Raw genomic sequence first — 17213 nt, 5'->3', positions numbered from 1 at the left:
AAAATAAAGTTAAAAAAATAAAATGAACCATTTTGTATACTCCACATTTTTATCCAATCATTTAAATCAATGAACTACCTATTCCAAACGCCAGTAGAATTAATTATTGGTCATTGGTAAAACTTTGGCAATAAGCTCTTTTAGAAAGTGGTAATAAAGGTTGGGAATCCATTGAAGTGCCTGAACCCATATTGGACTTGAATGGTTTGCCTTTAGTATCATTACACTGATTTTCATCATGGGAATCATCTTGACCCATCGTCCTTCATAATATCCTTTATTAAATCTTGAAGATTAGTTCTTACAGGTAACTAAGCTCAAATGGCCCTGACTTCAGTTCTTTAAGGGATGCCAGCTTATTAATGCGAAATATCAAAAATCCCAAGCGTTTCTCTCATCTTTATTTAAACTCCAGTTAATATACAGTGTAAGATTAGTTTCAGGTGTATGATATAGTGATTCAACCCTTCCATACAACACCTAGTGCCCATCACACCAATGCCCTCCTTAATCCCCATCACCTGTTTAACCCATCCCCCCACCCATCTCCCCTTTGGTAACCATGTTTGTTCTCTATAGTTAAGAATCTGTTTCTTGGTTTCCCTCTCTCTACCACCCTGAACATGCCAGATCTTATCAGAAGCTAAGCAGGGTTGGACCTGGTTAGTACTTGGATGGGAGACCAAGCATTTCTAAAGAAGCTTAGCTACATGAAGACACCTTGGAGAGCCTCTAAGGTAATATGCTCTGAACATTTATTTATTTTCCATTAAGAAAGTTGGGACAACACCATATGGGTGGTAAAATTAGTTTTTTGCTTAATGGATCAGTGATCCTTCATGGTCTTTTCAAACCCACCGCACCAGTCAACTTTTCAAGAACAGGTTCTCAAAACATCGGCATACAAACACAGATGTGAACCTCCAGAAGTTCACAAAAATTACAGAATTTTATGCCTAAAATGAGGCACAAGACTGAGGGATGTAAGCTGCAAATTGAAATTTGTGTACAGGATCTATTTTATCCAGAGCATTGTTTCATGTTGCAATTATTTTTTCAACAAGTTTTCATTCTGAGGAAAGAGGTAATAAAGTTGCCTCATATCAACACCCATTGGCCCATGTTTACCATGTTAAAGAGTAGTATTTTATGGCTTTCTTAAAGAGTATATATAAATAGCAAGGCCATCTGCATGAACAATTTAACCATATCATATGATGTTTTTCCTGTCGTTGATAAAATTATGAGTATACTAATAAAAAACCCCTATTGACCTTTTAATTAGATTAGCAATAACTTTTTAACCATGAAACTTATAAAGTTTTCTACCCTGTACCCATATTTTATATTTGTACTTTCTGGAGTTTTCAGATAATTATTTTATTTTATTTTGAGAGAGAGAGAGAGAGAGAGAGTGCACATGTACGTGTGCACGAGTGGGGGAGGGTCAGAGAGAGAGGGAGAGAGAGAATCTCAAGCAGTTTCCGTTCTGTCACCACAGAACATGACACGAGGCTCGAACTCATGAACTGTGATACTTGAGCCAAATCAAGAGCTGGAGGCTCAACCTACTCATTATCTCATTTATTTCTCACACGGTCTTGTAAGGTCCACAGAGCCAATATTATTTTCTCCATTTACTGGTGAGTAGGGGGAGTCTCTCAGTGGTCAGAAGATAAAAGCAAATTCCCTGCTTCTCTCCCACCAGTCTGGGAGCTTTTTCCTACTTGCTGTCTCTCTCAGAGCTCCTGAACTTGTTACCATCTACCCAGAAAGTTAATACATAGTACAAGTTCAAAACAATTCTTAGGTCCCTTGGGAAAAAGTAGAAGAGAAGAAAAGCAAAATAAAGTATTGTTCCTGATCAAGGAGGAAATTCAGTACTGAAGAATCTTTGAAACACAGACTCTCACAAACAGAATCGTTTATACCCTTGCCATAATTGGTATCCAGGCTACTTCTTGCTAAAAATCCACAAAGGACGAGTCATTGCAGACTCACGGAGGGCTGCAACACTCTTTGGCTGCTCACTTTGTGCAGAAGATTAAGTGAAAGATCTAACAAGTAACAAAGCTGTATCTACACAGGTAATATATAGGCAGTTGTTGAGATTTTCTTGCAGATATTGGAGTACATATATCAAAACAGGTATATGAATTGCACTTATTACCTACCAAAGATTTGTTATGAATTTGCTTATTTTCAGTTCCAATTCCAATTTCAACTTCAGAATGGGAGAGTAAGATTTTTCTGCCAAATTATTATATTTAAGTAACAATTCTGTATTTCTTCATTTTTTACTTCCTATATTGACTTCCTATTGAAAAATGACTATAAAGGATGCCTGAGTGGCTCAGTCGGTTAAGCATCCAACTTCGACTCAGGTCATTATCTCACAGTTTGAATCCTGCATTGGGCTCTGTGCTGACAGCTCAGAGCCTGGAGCCTGATTTGGATTCTGTGTCTCCGTCTCTCTCTGCCTCTTCCCTGCTCATGCTCTGTTTCTCTCTCTCTCAAAAATAAATAAAAACAATAAAAAAATTAAAAATAAAAAAATGGCTTTAAACTTATCATGCTGTTCAAATTAGGGTAACAGGGTATCTACTAAGGTGAAGATTATGTCAAGTACTAGGTGAGGGAAAAATTTTAAATTTAGGAAAGCCTCTCCTATGTCTAAGAATGAGAGCTGTGGGTCACATTTGACCAGACCTTCTTTGTTTTGGGCTGAAGCATTTGAATGGCACCACTGAATTATGCAAATACAATGTGACCACTACCTTTCATCCTCCAGGACAGTTGTAACCAGACTCTGTGTTTACTTAGTGTTTTAGCCAAAGCCATCTCAGTAGAGCTGGTTACAAGGAAGAGGTAGATGAATTTGTGAGGGGAGGTTTCAGCTTCCTTGGGGGAGGAAATGGAAGCTTTACTGAAACTTCTCAAAATTCAAAGTTGAGGAGTCTAGCTGGTTTAGAGTAAACCACCGTGGCAGAGTATGGTTGAGCTGTAGGATCCATGGAGGACACAAGTAAAATCAATTTACCCTGAGAAAAGCAGGATCTTAGGCCAAAGACTGGAGTTCCATAAAATGGCCAAAGGCTTTGTCAAAAAAAAAGTGTCACGGGAAGGGTTCCTGGAGGACACTGACAGCTCCACTGGGCATAGTTAGACCAGCATGGTTCCTGCACATTAGAGAGCAATGGCGGAGTGTGGGAACATGACATGGGGAGAGCTGTAATGTTGAAGTTCCATGTGACAACCATGACCTGAGAATTTCTGGATCAGCACCCATCTTTAACAGTGACCATTCCATGGCAGGAAGAAGGGAAAGCAGGAGAAGACCGATCAGACTACAGCGTTTTTCTCTATATGGCATTTGGAAGAAGACTGGCCCCTGATTGACCAAAAAAATGGCCTTGGAATACTAGGGCAATTCAAGAGCAGAAGGACTTTCGAGAGAAACTCTTGAATTGGTCCACAGAGGCCAATTAGTTACTAACATTTAAAAATAAGAATTTTCACATAAAATTCTCTTGGAGAAAAAAAAAAAAAGAAGTGCTCTTGAAAAAAACTTCTGCGGATCCTGCAACATGGAGCTCACATGCTAGTTATAAATTCCAGATGAGGTAAATACCAGCTGCCCTCTTCCGATGTGGTCACCACACCCCGTTTCATTCCTGACTCTCAGGTAGAGTGACACTTGCATTTTCATCACAAGCTGTGCTTTTTTATCATCATACAAGCCCTGGTTCTCGCACCCACCACTTATTTATGATACTTGGCTAGCACTGGAGCCAATGAGCTCTGTATCCTCATCTCTGTCCTTTGGATGATACTTGTAATCTCAATTTCTAATGCATATTTCCAGAATGTCCTGCTGAATGAACCCCACCTGGTTTGTTCGCCATTCTACTCCTCTACTTTCTTCTATACCAGTTCACAATTGTTGCACTAATTGTTTAATAAATAAAGGGCCTAGTGATTTTTGAATGATCCCCCCCAAAATTCTGCAGAAACTACAAAGCTGAACAATATAAAAAGTGATTTTTGGAGAAGCCCAGGAAAAAAGACTGCAAGTCTTCTCTTCAGTTAAACACAGACTCTCAGTTCCTTTTCTTGGCTGTGCTCTGAAAATGGAAGAGGACCCAAGAAACACCAATAATAGTAGTTGAAAATTTAACTTTTAACATGTTATTCTGATGAAAAGTAAAGCTTTTCTTTAAGAACTTGTGACTTCAGGTTGGAGGAGACTAAGGAGATGTGAGAACTAAATACAATGCGGGATCCCAGAATAGACCATTGGAACAGAGAAAGGGTATCGGTGGAGAAAATGAGGAAATTTGAATAAGGTTTTGGTTTAGTTAACACTGTTACTTCCTGGTTTAGATCACTGGTACTATGTTTATGTATGATGTTACCATTAAGTGAAGCTGGGCAAAGGTTATGTAGGAACTCTACAAGATTTTTGTACCTTTGTCTAAAATAATTTCAAAGTAAAATGTTTTAAAAATTTTAAAGAGATTATGCAGTTTCTCTTTTGGTGTATTTTTAAAAATGTATGTCTGTGGTCTGGAAAAGAGTCAAAGTGTCAAAAATGAACCCCTAAATAGCCCTGCGATAGTTAGGAAAAGACACCTCTACCTTCCTATGGAAATCCTCCCGTGACTGCATATACCATTCCTGTGGCATGCACTCTGTTAACAGTGTTAGATTGCCCATGAATTGACTGTCTTTCTGGATTTCCAAGTAGCCCTATAGCCTAACCACATGTTGGATGATTGTATTACTACATTTTAGTCTCTTATTATTGACTATTTGCTTGGACCAAGCCCAAATATGGCTAATAGTTCTTGAACACTGTGCATTGTGTGTTGTACTGTAGCTCCTGTTGTGGGTCAGTTGCCCAAACACATTTCTCATCCTGATAGGAGGATCCAGCTGAGTCTAGCTGGTTTCATGTACATGACACTCTGAGGGCTACTACTTTCTCCCTCAGAGTCTCCATATGATGGTTAGTCAAATCTCTTTGCTACCAACGTTGCCATCCATTCCTAGGTCTTCATTCACTCAACAAATACTTATTGAGCACCTATTATGTGTGATACACTAGAGTAAACAATGGGAATACAGAACAAAAGCATGAGAGATATTGATCTTATTTTTATGGAGCACACACCCATACTTGCTGTGTGTGCTTAGAGAATAAACAGTTGGCTATTTTTTCTCTATTTCTTCCTTCTTTCTTTCCTCCCCTTCCTTGTTTTAGTTTCATTTCAGAGCTTAAACAGTAATTTCTCTATTTACCAAAAATATTTTTAAAATTTTGTTTCAAACCACCAAATTATGGTGTAAAAGAATCCTGGTTATATATAAGGTCAACTTAGCTATATTAGCATCTATAAATTTTGTTCTTGAAAAGTATTTCATGGTCAACAAGTGTCACTTGCTATATTTTGCCATCTAAAACTAAGATTTGTATATTTGTGAATATAGATGCAAAGATTTGGAGGCCTTGAGTCTTGCCCTTTTCAACAGCCTGCTTCCATGGCAACAGAACCTATTAGAAGCAACCTTGTCACCACAACTGTAGGCCCAAATAATTTTGCAGAAAAGATAAAAAGGTATGTGGCAACTCTATCTTGCTCCATTTTTTACATAAAGTAATTTCTCAGAAATATGATCAGCATTTGAAACAAGTGATTAAAAATTAAAAAGCCCTGAGAGAGAGAAAAACTCTATTCATAACAAGGATTTTGAAAGCTTAATGAAAGGTGAAGGAAACATTTTTTGCGCAGTGAACAATTGATCCAAAGTTTAAAATGTGAAGATTTAGATCATCATAGGGAGACTAACATGTTCATCCATAAGAGTTTGTACTTTGAGGTCCATAAAGAGCAGAAAAAGAAGTTTATCCATTCAGGTTGAAGAAATCCTATATTTATAGTGTAATTTATTACTTGGACCAGAAAATCAAACATAAGGGCAAATATTTCATTATGTTTTTTGAACTTTGAATGTCAGAACACTTTTTTCCAAAACCATTGTACTAACTTACTGACAGTAAACAAAATCAAATTATTTGGCCAATGAACCCCCTTCAGTGAAAAGGAAAGAATAATGTCTGTCAAAGATAATGCACACAGTCTTATCACTTGATATTCGATTTTTTTTGTAATGTAAATATTCTTTTTTTTTATTTTACTTTTTATTTTTTTTAATTTACATCCAAATGAGTTAGCATATAGTGAAACAATGATTTTAGGAGTAGATTCCTTAATGCCCCTTACCCATTTAGCCCATCCCCCCTCCCACAACCCCTCAGTAACCCTCAGTTTGTTCTCCATATTTATGAGCCTCTTCTGTTTTGTCCCCCTCCTGTTTTTATATTATTTTTGTTTCCCTTCCCTTATGTTCATCTGTTTTGTCTCTTAAAGTCCTCATATGAGTGAAGTCATATGATATTTGTCTTTCTCTGACTAACTAATTTCACTTAGCATAATACCCTCCAGTTCCATCTACGTAGTTGCAAATGGCAAGATTTCATTCTTTTTGATTGCTGAGTAATACTCCATTGTATATATATACCACTTCTTCTTTATCCATTCATACATCGATGGGCATTTGGGCTCTTTCCATACTTTGGCTATTGTTGATAGTGCTGCTATAAACATGGGGGTGCATGTGTCCCTTCGAAACAGCACACCTGTACCCCGTGGATAAATGCCTAGTAGCGCAATTGCTGGGTCATAGGGTAGTTCTATTTTTAGTTTTTTGAGGAACTTCCATACTGTTTTCCAGAGTGGCTGCACCAGCTTGCATTGCCACCAACAATGCAAAAGAGATCCTCTTTCTCCACATCCTCGCCAACATCTGTTGTTGCCTGAGTTGTTAATGTTAGCCATTCTGACAGATGTAAGGTGGTATTTCATTTTGGTTTTGATTTGTATTTCCCTGATGATGAGTGATGTTGAGCATTTTTTCATGTGTCGGTTGGCCATCTAGATGTCTTCCTTGGAGAAGTGTCTATTCACGTCTTTTGCCCATTTCTTCACTGGATTATTTGTTTTTTGGGTATTGAGTTTGATAAGTTCTTTATAGATTTTGGATACTAACCCTTTATCTGATATGTCATTTGCAAGTATCTTCTCCCATTCCGTCGGCTGCCTTTTAGTTTTGCTGATTGTTTCCTTCGCTGTGCAGAAGCTTTTTATTTTGATGAGGTCCCAGTAGTTCATTTTTGCTTTTGTTTCCCTTGCCTCCAGAGACGTGTTGAGTAAGAAGTTGTTGCAGGCAAGATCAAAGAGGTCTTTGCCTGCTTTCTCCTCAAGGATTTTGATGGCTTCCTGTCTTACATTGAGGTCTTTCATCCATTTTGAGTTTATTTTTGTGTATGGTGTAAGAAAGTGGTCCAGGTTCATTCTTCTGCATGTCACTGTCCAGTTTTCCCAGCACCACTTGCTGAAGAGACTCTCTTTATTCCATTGGATATTCTTTCCTGCTTTATCAAAGATTAGTTGGCCATAAGTTTGTGGGTCCATTTGTGGGTTCTCTATTCTGTTCCATTGATCTGAGTGTCTGTTCTTGTGATATTCGATTTTTAAAAATGATTTATAATTTAAATAGAACTTAAGTATATATACAATCAACATTTAATATTGTCTAATGTCTACAGCAATATATATACACTATGCAAATTTGAAAATTGTTTCTTATTTTGAAAATTTGTACCCATTTTATGGAGCCTTGAAGACTCTCTATTTTTGTTATGTGAATTTCAAAATACTTAAAAATACTTTCAAAATACTTAACAAATGTCAAGCAGTTTAAATTAATATATAATAAATATTCGGGGCACCTGGGTGGCTCAGTGGTTAAGGGGCCAACTTCGGCACAGTCATGATCTCACAGTTCACGAGTTGGAACCCTGAATCCAGCTCTGTGCTGACAGCTCAAAGCCTGGAGCCTGCTTCAGATTCTGTGTCTCCCTCTCTCTCTCTGCCCATCTTTGGCTTGCACTCTGTCTCTATTAAAAAAATAAATAAACGTTAAAAACTTTTTTTTAAATAAACAAATATTCATTAACATTTATTGTGTACTAAGGGCAAACCTGGGGAAGATGCAAAGACAAGAGAAAGCTAATCTCATCTCTTAGTTGCTTATCTGGGGGAGATTCCCTTGTAACACAGACAAAAAGGAGGCAAATAGGGGGTAATGAATAGAATATAGAGTCAATTGGTAGTTAGACTTACAATTTTAAAATTAGCATATGAGGATTTAAACTTACAACACTAGAACCAAAATTGCAACATTTTTAAATTTGCCCCAGCGGCTTACTTCATGTTGACAAACTTTTAGTGCAAAAAAAAAAAAAAATCTGTTTGTATTGTCATTTTTAAATAAATGTCTTCCCCCACCAGAATGCAAGCTCCAGAAGCACAGAGACTGTGTCTGCATCCAACTTAGCATAATAACTGACAGATATTATATTTCCCATAAGCAATTATAGACTGGCTGAGGAGAATAAGCCAAGTGCAAGAGCTACTTTTTTGTTAAATTTCTGTTAATTTTTAATTTTAGAATTTTTACAACTTTCACTTTGAAATAACAATAAACTTACAAAACAGTTGCAAAAGTAGGACAAAGATTCCCATACCCCTTTCACCCATTATTCCATAAATGTTATATAATTCACAAAATCAATAAATTAACGTTAGAAATTAGCTTTAATATTAGCCTAGACTATAGTCTAATTGATAGTACTCACTCAAATTTTGCCAATTTACCCACAAACGTTCTCTTTCTCATTCAGGATCTAATCCACCATCACATGATGCATTTAGTTGTCATGTCACTTTATTCTCTGGCAATCTGAAACAGTTCCTTGGTCTTTCCTTGTCTTTCATGACCTTGACACTTGTAAGAATGCTAGCCAGTTGTTTCTTAGAACGTTACTCATTTGCAATTTCCCTAATGTTTTCTCATGATTAAATTCAGCTTATTCATTGTTGGTAAGAATACCACAGGAGTGATGTTGTGTCCTTCTCAGTGTAGCATATCGGGAGGCGTGTAGTATCAATTTGTCCCATCGTGGGTGACATTAAATTTATTGTATGCTAAAGAGAGAGAACAGTTTTTTTTTAACGTTCATTTATGTTTGAGAGAGAGCATGAGTGGGGGAGGGGCAGAGAGAGAGGGGGACAAAGGTCCCCGATGCAAGACTCAAATTCATGAGCCGTGAGATCATGACCGGAGCAGAAGTCAGTGTCTAAGCCAACTAAGGGACCCAGCCCCAAGAACAGCTATTTTTAAATCTTATTCTAGCAGCATTGGAGAGTCTTCTCTAGATCTAGAGACATGTTTTACTTAATCCCTCCACAAACCTTCAAAGTCCTGTGTTTTGTGTCAGGGAATAGCAGAATGATAACAGAATAAATAAATAAATACACACGCGCTCACACACGCACGCACACACACACAGTGCTTGCCATCGGGCGATAGACTCAGAAGTATTTACAACAAACTGTGAAAAGTACAATGCCAAATATCTAGGATGATATGGGAGTAAAGAGGAAAGTATTTGTGCCTTGATAGGATAAATGATCGAGGAACATATCACAAAAGTGGCAACAATTTAAGAAGGGTCTTGTAGGACAAATAAGCTTTTCCCTGGTGGCAGAAAGAATAGAAGTTGGTGGACTGTGATAAGCAACAACGAAGCAAGGTAATCATGAAAATATTTGCAGTAAGCAAAGAATAATGAGAGATTTGATGTAGCATGTGCAGGTGAGAAAGTGACCAAAACTAGGTAGAGTGAAGCTGGGAGGTCTTTCATGCTTTAAGTCTAGAGTTTACTACATAGATGCTTAATGAACCTGTGAAAGAGTTTTCATGGCAGGAGAATAAAAAGTCTTGGTGGTGGTTGCTGTTGTTTTTAAGAAAGACAACTATGTTGGCAACGGAGAAAACAGTCTGCAGCAGAGACAAATGGGTGTTTGAGAATTTTTTAAATGTGTACCAATTGTAGTAGCCCAGGTAAGCCCAGGTCCTGACCTGGGAAAGAGGCACCCCAGAATTAAAGGCAAACCATAAATACATCAATTTTCAAGGGGGAATTGCTGCTCCATTCAGAATCATCTCAGTCCCTCAAATTGGATTAATTGGATAAACTGGTGCCGAGAACTAACACAGTCTGATGGAGACTGAAAATGTAAGAAAGAATAAAAAGTAACAAAATTGAACGTGAGTTGCTGTTAGCGAGAACTATTTAAAGATAGGCTCCCTGTGGATAGAGCTGGATTTTTCTTCACCAACAGTGATAGCAATTGACTCAGTGCATTAACGACATTATGTGTAAAGATGAGCAAACAGAGTCCTTCGTTGTAAATGGTCGGAAGGAGTCATATAACTGGTCATGATGTCCAGAAGCATCTCTTAGTTTCTAACAGATTTCTTCTGTTGAATAATATATTATCAACTGAAATAATATAATTAATAGTTAATCTATTACCAACTGAAATAATATAGTTAAGTTATTCTTGTCTTCTTGTCATTATTTATTAATAAATAAACAGCATGCTTAAATTGCATATTCATTTTTTAATAGTTAATGGATGCATATCTATTTTGGTTTTTCAAAAAATGAATTAGTAGCAAAAAAGAAAGCAATCCATTCTGTTTTATGATATTCTGGGACTGGTTGTATTAGTGTCACCCAAATAATGGGGTATATAATGTTATTGGAGAGAGAGAGAGAGAGAGAGAGAGAGAGTAGAGAGGCTGTCCTCTAGCCTTGAGAAGTAAGCTATCCTTTTGTGAGGGGGCCTGAAGAGAGGGCTGGAGGGCCAAGAACTGTGGGTGGCCCCTTGGAACTGAAAGCAGCCCCAGCCAACAGTAGGAAAATAGGGATGTCGGTCCCACAGGCATAAGGACAAGAATCCTGTCAGCAACCTGAGGGAGCTTGGAGCAGATCTTCACTTACTTGAGCCCCTGATAAGACTGCAGTGCTGGTCAACAGACGGATTCCAACTTGGTGAGACCCTGGAGCAGAGACCCCAGCTATGCTGTACCTGGACTCCTAACCCATGGAAACTATGAACTAATAGATATGTATTCTTTTGAGCTATGAGCTTGTCATAATTTGTTATGCGGTAGGGAAGATTGATACCTGGAATTACAATGCTGCCGTAACAAATCCTTAAACCAGCAGAGCGGCATTGGAACTGGGCAGTGGGGTAGAGGCTGGAGGAATTTTGAGGAGCATGCTAGGGAAAGCCTAAATCACTGTGAACACTCTGTTAATAGAAATATGGACTTCAAGGACACTGCTGCAGAGGGCTCAGAGGAAGTAGTGAGCCATGTCCTTAGAAACTGGAGAAAAGGGATCTGTGTTATGTAGTGGTTAGCGATAACGTCTCTGCCTTTATATGGAAAGCAGGACTTGTAAGTAGTAAATTTGGTTATATAGTAAGGAAGAGTTTCCAACAGAGTGTTGAAGGTGCTAGCTGGTTTCTTGTTACTGCTTATAGTAAAATGCAAGAGGAAAGAAACAGATTGAAGTAAGAAGTGTAAACAAAAAGAAGCCAGGTCTGGGTGATTTGGGAAATTTTCAACCTCTTCAGATTGCAAAAGTAGCTGACATTTTCACTGTCAGGAAAGCATGTTCTAGAAAAAAAGCTAAGGTTCTGACTCCACTACCTTTTGCTAAAAACCTCAGGTCAAAAAATTCCGAGTATTCAGTCATGCAAAAGGCTGTTGCAAGAAATGACAAGCATCCCATACAGACCCTCGCCATCTGACCATAAGATCTCTAGGAAGCTTAAGGCCATTGTCCCTTAGCCATATAAATAAGAGGTAGAGAAAAGGTTATTTGAAAAATATCTGTAGAGGGGCGCCTGGGTGGCTCAGTCAGTTGAGCGTCCGGCCTCGGCTCAGGTCATGATCTCACAGTCTGTGAGTTCGAGCCCCGCGTCGGGCTCTGTGCTGACAGCTCAGAGCCTGGAGCCTGCTTTGGATTCTGTGTCTCCCTCTCTCTCTGCCCCTCCCCCACTCATGCTCTGTCTCTCTCTGTCTCAGAAATAAATAAACATCAAAAAATTTTAAAAAAGAAAAAAAAGAAAAATATCTGTAGGTATGACTTGTACTTAGTGAAAAGAACCCCTCTGAGATCCAGAGAAGACCCCCCAAAGTTCTTAAGAAAAGTATTTGAGCAGAAATACTTGAAGCTTGGACCAAAAGAGACAGAGAGCACAAAACTAAAAAAGGCTGTGAGACTCCCTAAATCCTATTGCCATGAAGTAGGATAATAAAACAACTCAGCTACAAACATGTGCTACCTGTCATGAAGAAAGATTTATTCAAAGGGCAGGACCACAAAACCAGAGGATGGAGCCACGAGCCATGGAGGCCTGGAAACCCCAAGCCTTGAAGCCTAGTGGAAGAACTCTGGCTGGAGTTTGGCCAGCTGGATGTCAAGCCTCCTTCAAACAGTGACTCTTTTCACCTCGACTTCCCTTTTTTTTTTGGAACTAGAATATCTTCAATTGTTACCATATGCTCATGCCTCCATTGTATGTTTGGATTGTCAGAGGCGGTTAACTGGGTTGTCTTTAGTTTCACAGTCCCACAGATGGAGAAGAATTGTGCCCCAAGAACTGTACTTAGTGAACCACACTTGGGAATCTCAGCCACACCTGCACATGATTTCCCTGGACTTTGAGCTAAAGCCATCATGGGATGAGATTTTTTTTTTTATCTTGTTTTATTTTTTTTTAATTTACATCCAAATTAATTAGCATATAGTGCAACAATGATTTCAGGAGTAGATTCTTGAGAACTTGGAAGAGAATGGATGTATTTTAAATGTGAGAGGGACATGAATTATTCGAGGCCAGGAGGCCAATTACAGCAGACACACTCGAGGAGCCCCCCATGTTAACATTCTGTAAATCACCTCTCCCTGAATGTGAATGGGACCCGTGGCTTGCTTCTAGACAATAGGATATGACAGAGGTGATGGAGGAAAAGAGAGAAATCACCTTAGATTTCTTCTATGTGCTTCATAAAGCAAATCTAAGGAGAAAAAAAAAAAAAGATAACTTCTGAAAACTCCCCTGTTCATTTGCTACTTATTTTGCCTTCATTTAAACTTTCTATTTTTCTCTCCCTAAATTATAGAGCCTACGTTCTTTATTTTTTATATTCTCACCTTCACTTTCAGTGATAGCCCCAAACTCTCTTTAATAGGTTGTGTAATCTTTTGTTAGCATATATATCTCAACCTAGGAAAATTCCTATGTGTGAAGGTATCTACAGACTCAATTCAATGAAGAGGGTCATGTGGCTATACCTCTGCATACAGTTATGCCCAGCCAGAGGGCATCAAGACCTGGTAGGACCTTCTACCTGATTCTATCTCATCTCTTCCTTTTCCCCTAAGCTACTAGAAAATCAGTTCCAAGTATTTTTAACTGAACCTTTGTTCAGCTACATCTTTCATCTTATTATTTAGTCTCCTTTATTTTCAAATACAGTCCATCAATGCTGAATCTTTTTTTTTAATTTTTTAATGTTTATTTTTGTTTTTTTAATTTTTTTTTTACATTTTATTTATTTTTGATAGAGAGATAGAGCATAAGTGGGGGAAGGGGCAGAGAGAGACAGAGACACAGAATTCGAAGCAGGCTCCAGGTTCCGAGCTTTCACCACAGAGCCCAACGCAGGGCTTGAACCCACAAAGCATGAGATCATGACCTGAGTTGAAGTCGGATGCTCAACCGACTGAGCCACCCAGGTGCCCCAAATGTTTATTTATTTTTGAAAGAGAGAGAGACAGAGATGGAACACAAGTGGGGTGGGACGGGGGGGGGGGGGGGCAGTGCAGAGACAGACAGAAACACAAAATGCAAAGCAGGCTCCAGGCTCCCAGACAAAACCCGTCGCAGGGCTCAAACTCATGAACCATGAGCTCATGACCTGGGCCTAAGTCAGATGCTCCACTGACTGAGCCACCCAGGTGCCCCTCAGTGCTGCACCTTTTTTCTCTGACTTCCTTACAAGCATTCAGTCCCAGGCCCTGGATAGATTTCAACTCACCCAACAATCTGAAAAAGAGAAAAACTGACTTTCTTCAAAAGAGGGTATCTGGGGGACACAAGGACCCCACATAGCTGTACAAAGGAAATCCCTGGATTAAATACATTATAAAACTAATTATAGTAAGAGGAGCACATTTCCCTTTGGTGTATTCCAAAAATCCTATTCTAGAGCTTCTTTCATTGGAATAAGATGTTAGAAGAAGCAACCTTTGACTGACCCACGTTTTGTGTTTCTCCTGTACCATTTTCCATCTTTTCTATCTTTTGTCTTCCTCTTCAGTTTCATCCATCCTCCATCATTCCTCATTCAAAGATTTCTTTGCAAAGTGCAAATAATAGCAACCTGATATACCTAATTCACCCAACTTTCCTATTCCAGAACCCAAATCTGTTCCTGCTTTTTAAAAAGGCCTAAATTCTATATGTGATATAAAGTGCAATCCCCAGATGCAACATTCTGGAACTCCCACAAAAGCTTAGTAATCTTAAGCAGACCTGATTTCCACCACTATTTTAGGGGCAAATCAAAAAGCTAGAGTAAAAAAGTAATTATTACCACTAAGTACCACTGTGGATAAGACCTTTATTTATATAATTTGTATATTTGGAGCATTAATAGTGAACATCATATCTAAGTAGTAATTGACAAAGAAAACAAATCTATCAAAATCAGGTATAAAACACCAATAGCAATCCTAGATACTTTTATATTCTATTACTATTATATCAGCTATCTCAAAAAACATTTACACTCAACATTACTATGAAATAATGATAGTTACTACATCTACTAATAGATATGATTATTTAAGGTGTCAATAAGAAAGCACAGGGGAACCTGGGTGTCTCAGTCGATTGGTTAAACAACTGACTCTTGGTTTTGGCTCGTCACAATCTCACAGATTCGTGGGTTTGAGCCCTGTGTCGGGTTCCACACTGACAGTGTGGAGCCTGCTTGAGATTCTCTGTCTCCCTCTCTCTCTGCCCTTTCCCACTCACGCTGTCTCTGTCTCTCTCAAAATAAATAAATAAACTTTAAAAAAGGCACATAAAATGCTATCACAAATATTTTGATAATTGCATTTCAATATAATAATTTTTCACTGTAATCTTGTATATTTTTCTTTATGCATAAATGCATTTTATGCATTGTTCTGAAAAGGATAGCTTCTCTTCACTGCCAAAGAAGGTGCCATCATCTGAGTAACTTTGTCCCCCCCTAAAATTCATAGGTTGAAATCCTAATGCCCAGTGTGATAGTATCAGGAAGTAGGACCTTTGGCAGGCAATTAGGTTATGAGGGTAAAGCCCTCATGAGTGGAATCAGTACCTTTATAAAAGAGACCCCAGAGAGAGCCCTTTCCATAATGTGAGGGTACAATGGGAAAGCTGTGACCCAAAAGAGAGTCCTCACCCTATCACATTGTATTGTTATCTTTGACTTCCAGCCTCCAGAACCATGAGAAATAAATTTCTGTTGTTTAGAGGCTACCCAGGCTCTGGTATTTTGTTATAGCAGCCCAAATGGACAGAAAGGGTCCATGGCCATGGCACATACAAAATTCGTTAAGACTCTCTGTTAAAATATCAGGCATGAAGTACAAAGAAGGAAAATGTTATTCTTATAATCAATTAATAAATTTATAAAAATACAGAGCGCTTCAGGGACGCCTGCAGGGCTCAGTCAGTTAAACATGATTTCGGTTCAGGTCATGATCTCACAGTTTGTGAGTTCAAGCACCATGTCAGGCTCTGTGCTGGTGGTGCAGAGTCTGCTTGGGATTCTCCCTCTCCCTCTCTCTCTGCCCCTCCCCTGTGCTCTCTCTCTGTCTCAAAAATTAAAAAAAAAAAAAAAATAAAATAAAAAAAAAAAATATATATATATATATATATATATATATATATATATGGCTCTTCAGATTTTCTGTTTTATCTTGTATAAGTTTTGGTAAGTTTTATTTTTCAAAAAATTTATCCACTTCATCCAAGTTGTTAGATGTATTGGCATAAAGTTGCCCATATATTCTCTTATCATTCCTTTAATGTCTTTATAGATCTGTAGTGATATTCCCTCTTTATTCCTGATATACATATAATTTATGTTCTCTCTCTTTATTTCTTGATCTCTCTTGTTAGGGGCTTATCCATTCTGTTGATCTTTTCAAACAACTAGCTGTTAACATTGTTAAATTCCCCAATTGTTTCTCTAATTTCATCAATATTATACCTTTCTTCTTTTTTCATACAAATACTTTAAATCTATAAATTTCCCTCCAAGCACTGTGTTAGCTGCACTGCATGAGTTTTTGTAACTTTGTGTTTTCATTATTAGTTTAACATAGTTCCTAAATTCACTGATGAGTTCTTCTTTCACCCATGGTTATCTATCAAAAAGACAAGAAATAAAAAAATATTAGTAAGGATGTGCAGAAAAGGGAGCAAACTCTTGTGCACTCTTGGTGGAAATGCGAAGGTGCAGCCACTGTGGAAAACATTCTGAAGTTCCCGCCCAAATTAAAAATAAAATACTATATGACCCATCAATTCTACTCCTGGGTATTTACCTGCTAAAAATGAAAACACTAACTCAAAAAGATATATGCACCCCACGTTCATTGCAGCATTATTTACAACAGCCAAGATATGGAAACAACTTAAGTGTCCATGGATGGATGAACGGATAAAGTAATTATGATATATCATAGATACAGATATAGATATAGATATGTTTTCTAACTAGTTTAATAAAAGAGAATTATTAAGAAATAACATTTTGTGGGACGCCTGGGTGGGTCAGTTGGTTAAGCATCCGACTCTTGATATCAGCTGGCGCGATGTCGTGGCTGTGAGATGCAGCCCTCCCTCAGGCCCCATGTCGGGCTTTGCACTGAGTGTGGAACCTGCTTAAGATTCTCTCATCCTAGGGGTGCCTGGGTGGCTCAGTTGGTTAAGCATCTGACTCTTGATTTTGGCTCAGGTCATGATCTCATGGTTTATGAGTTTAAGCCCCATATCAAGCTCTGCATGTAGCCTGTTTGGGATTCTCTCTTTCCCTCTCTCTCTCTGCCTCTCTCCTGCACTCACTCTCTCTCTCTCTCTCTTTCTCTCTCTCTCAAAATAAAT

At 38.3% G+C, this 17213-nt stretch overlaps 1 long non-coding RNA gene across 1 annotated transcript in view; it reads right to left on the bottom strand.

Annotated features, from left to right (window-relative positions):
• LOC128776580 (uncharacterized) overlaps nt 1-16469 on the bottom strand; it is a 39112-nt gene extending 22643 nt beyond the window's left edge. The window contains exon 1 of the long non-coding RNA XR_008421728.1: nt 16343-16469. This is a non-coding gene — a long non-coding RNA (uncharacterized LOC128776580). The remainder of the gene's footprint in view (nt 1-16342) is intronic.
• Between the last annotated feature and the right edge of the window lie 744 nt (nt 16470-17213).

The sequence above is a fragment of the Panthera pardus genome, unplaced genomic scaffold, assembly GCF_024362965.1.
Source record: "Panthera pardus isolate Hobbes unplaced genomic scaffold, ASM2436296v1 HiC_scaffold_13, whole genome shotgun sequence".
Classification (NCBI taxonomy): Eukaryota; Metazoa; Chordata; class Mammalia; order Carnivora; family Felidae; genus Panthera; species Panthera pardus.
This window is presented reverse-complemented; position numbering and strand designations above follow the sequence as displayed.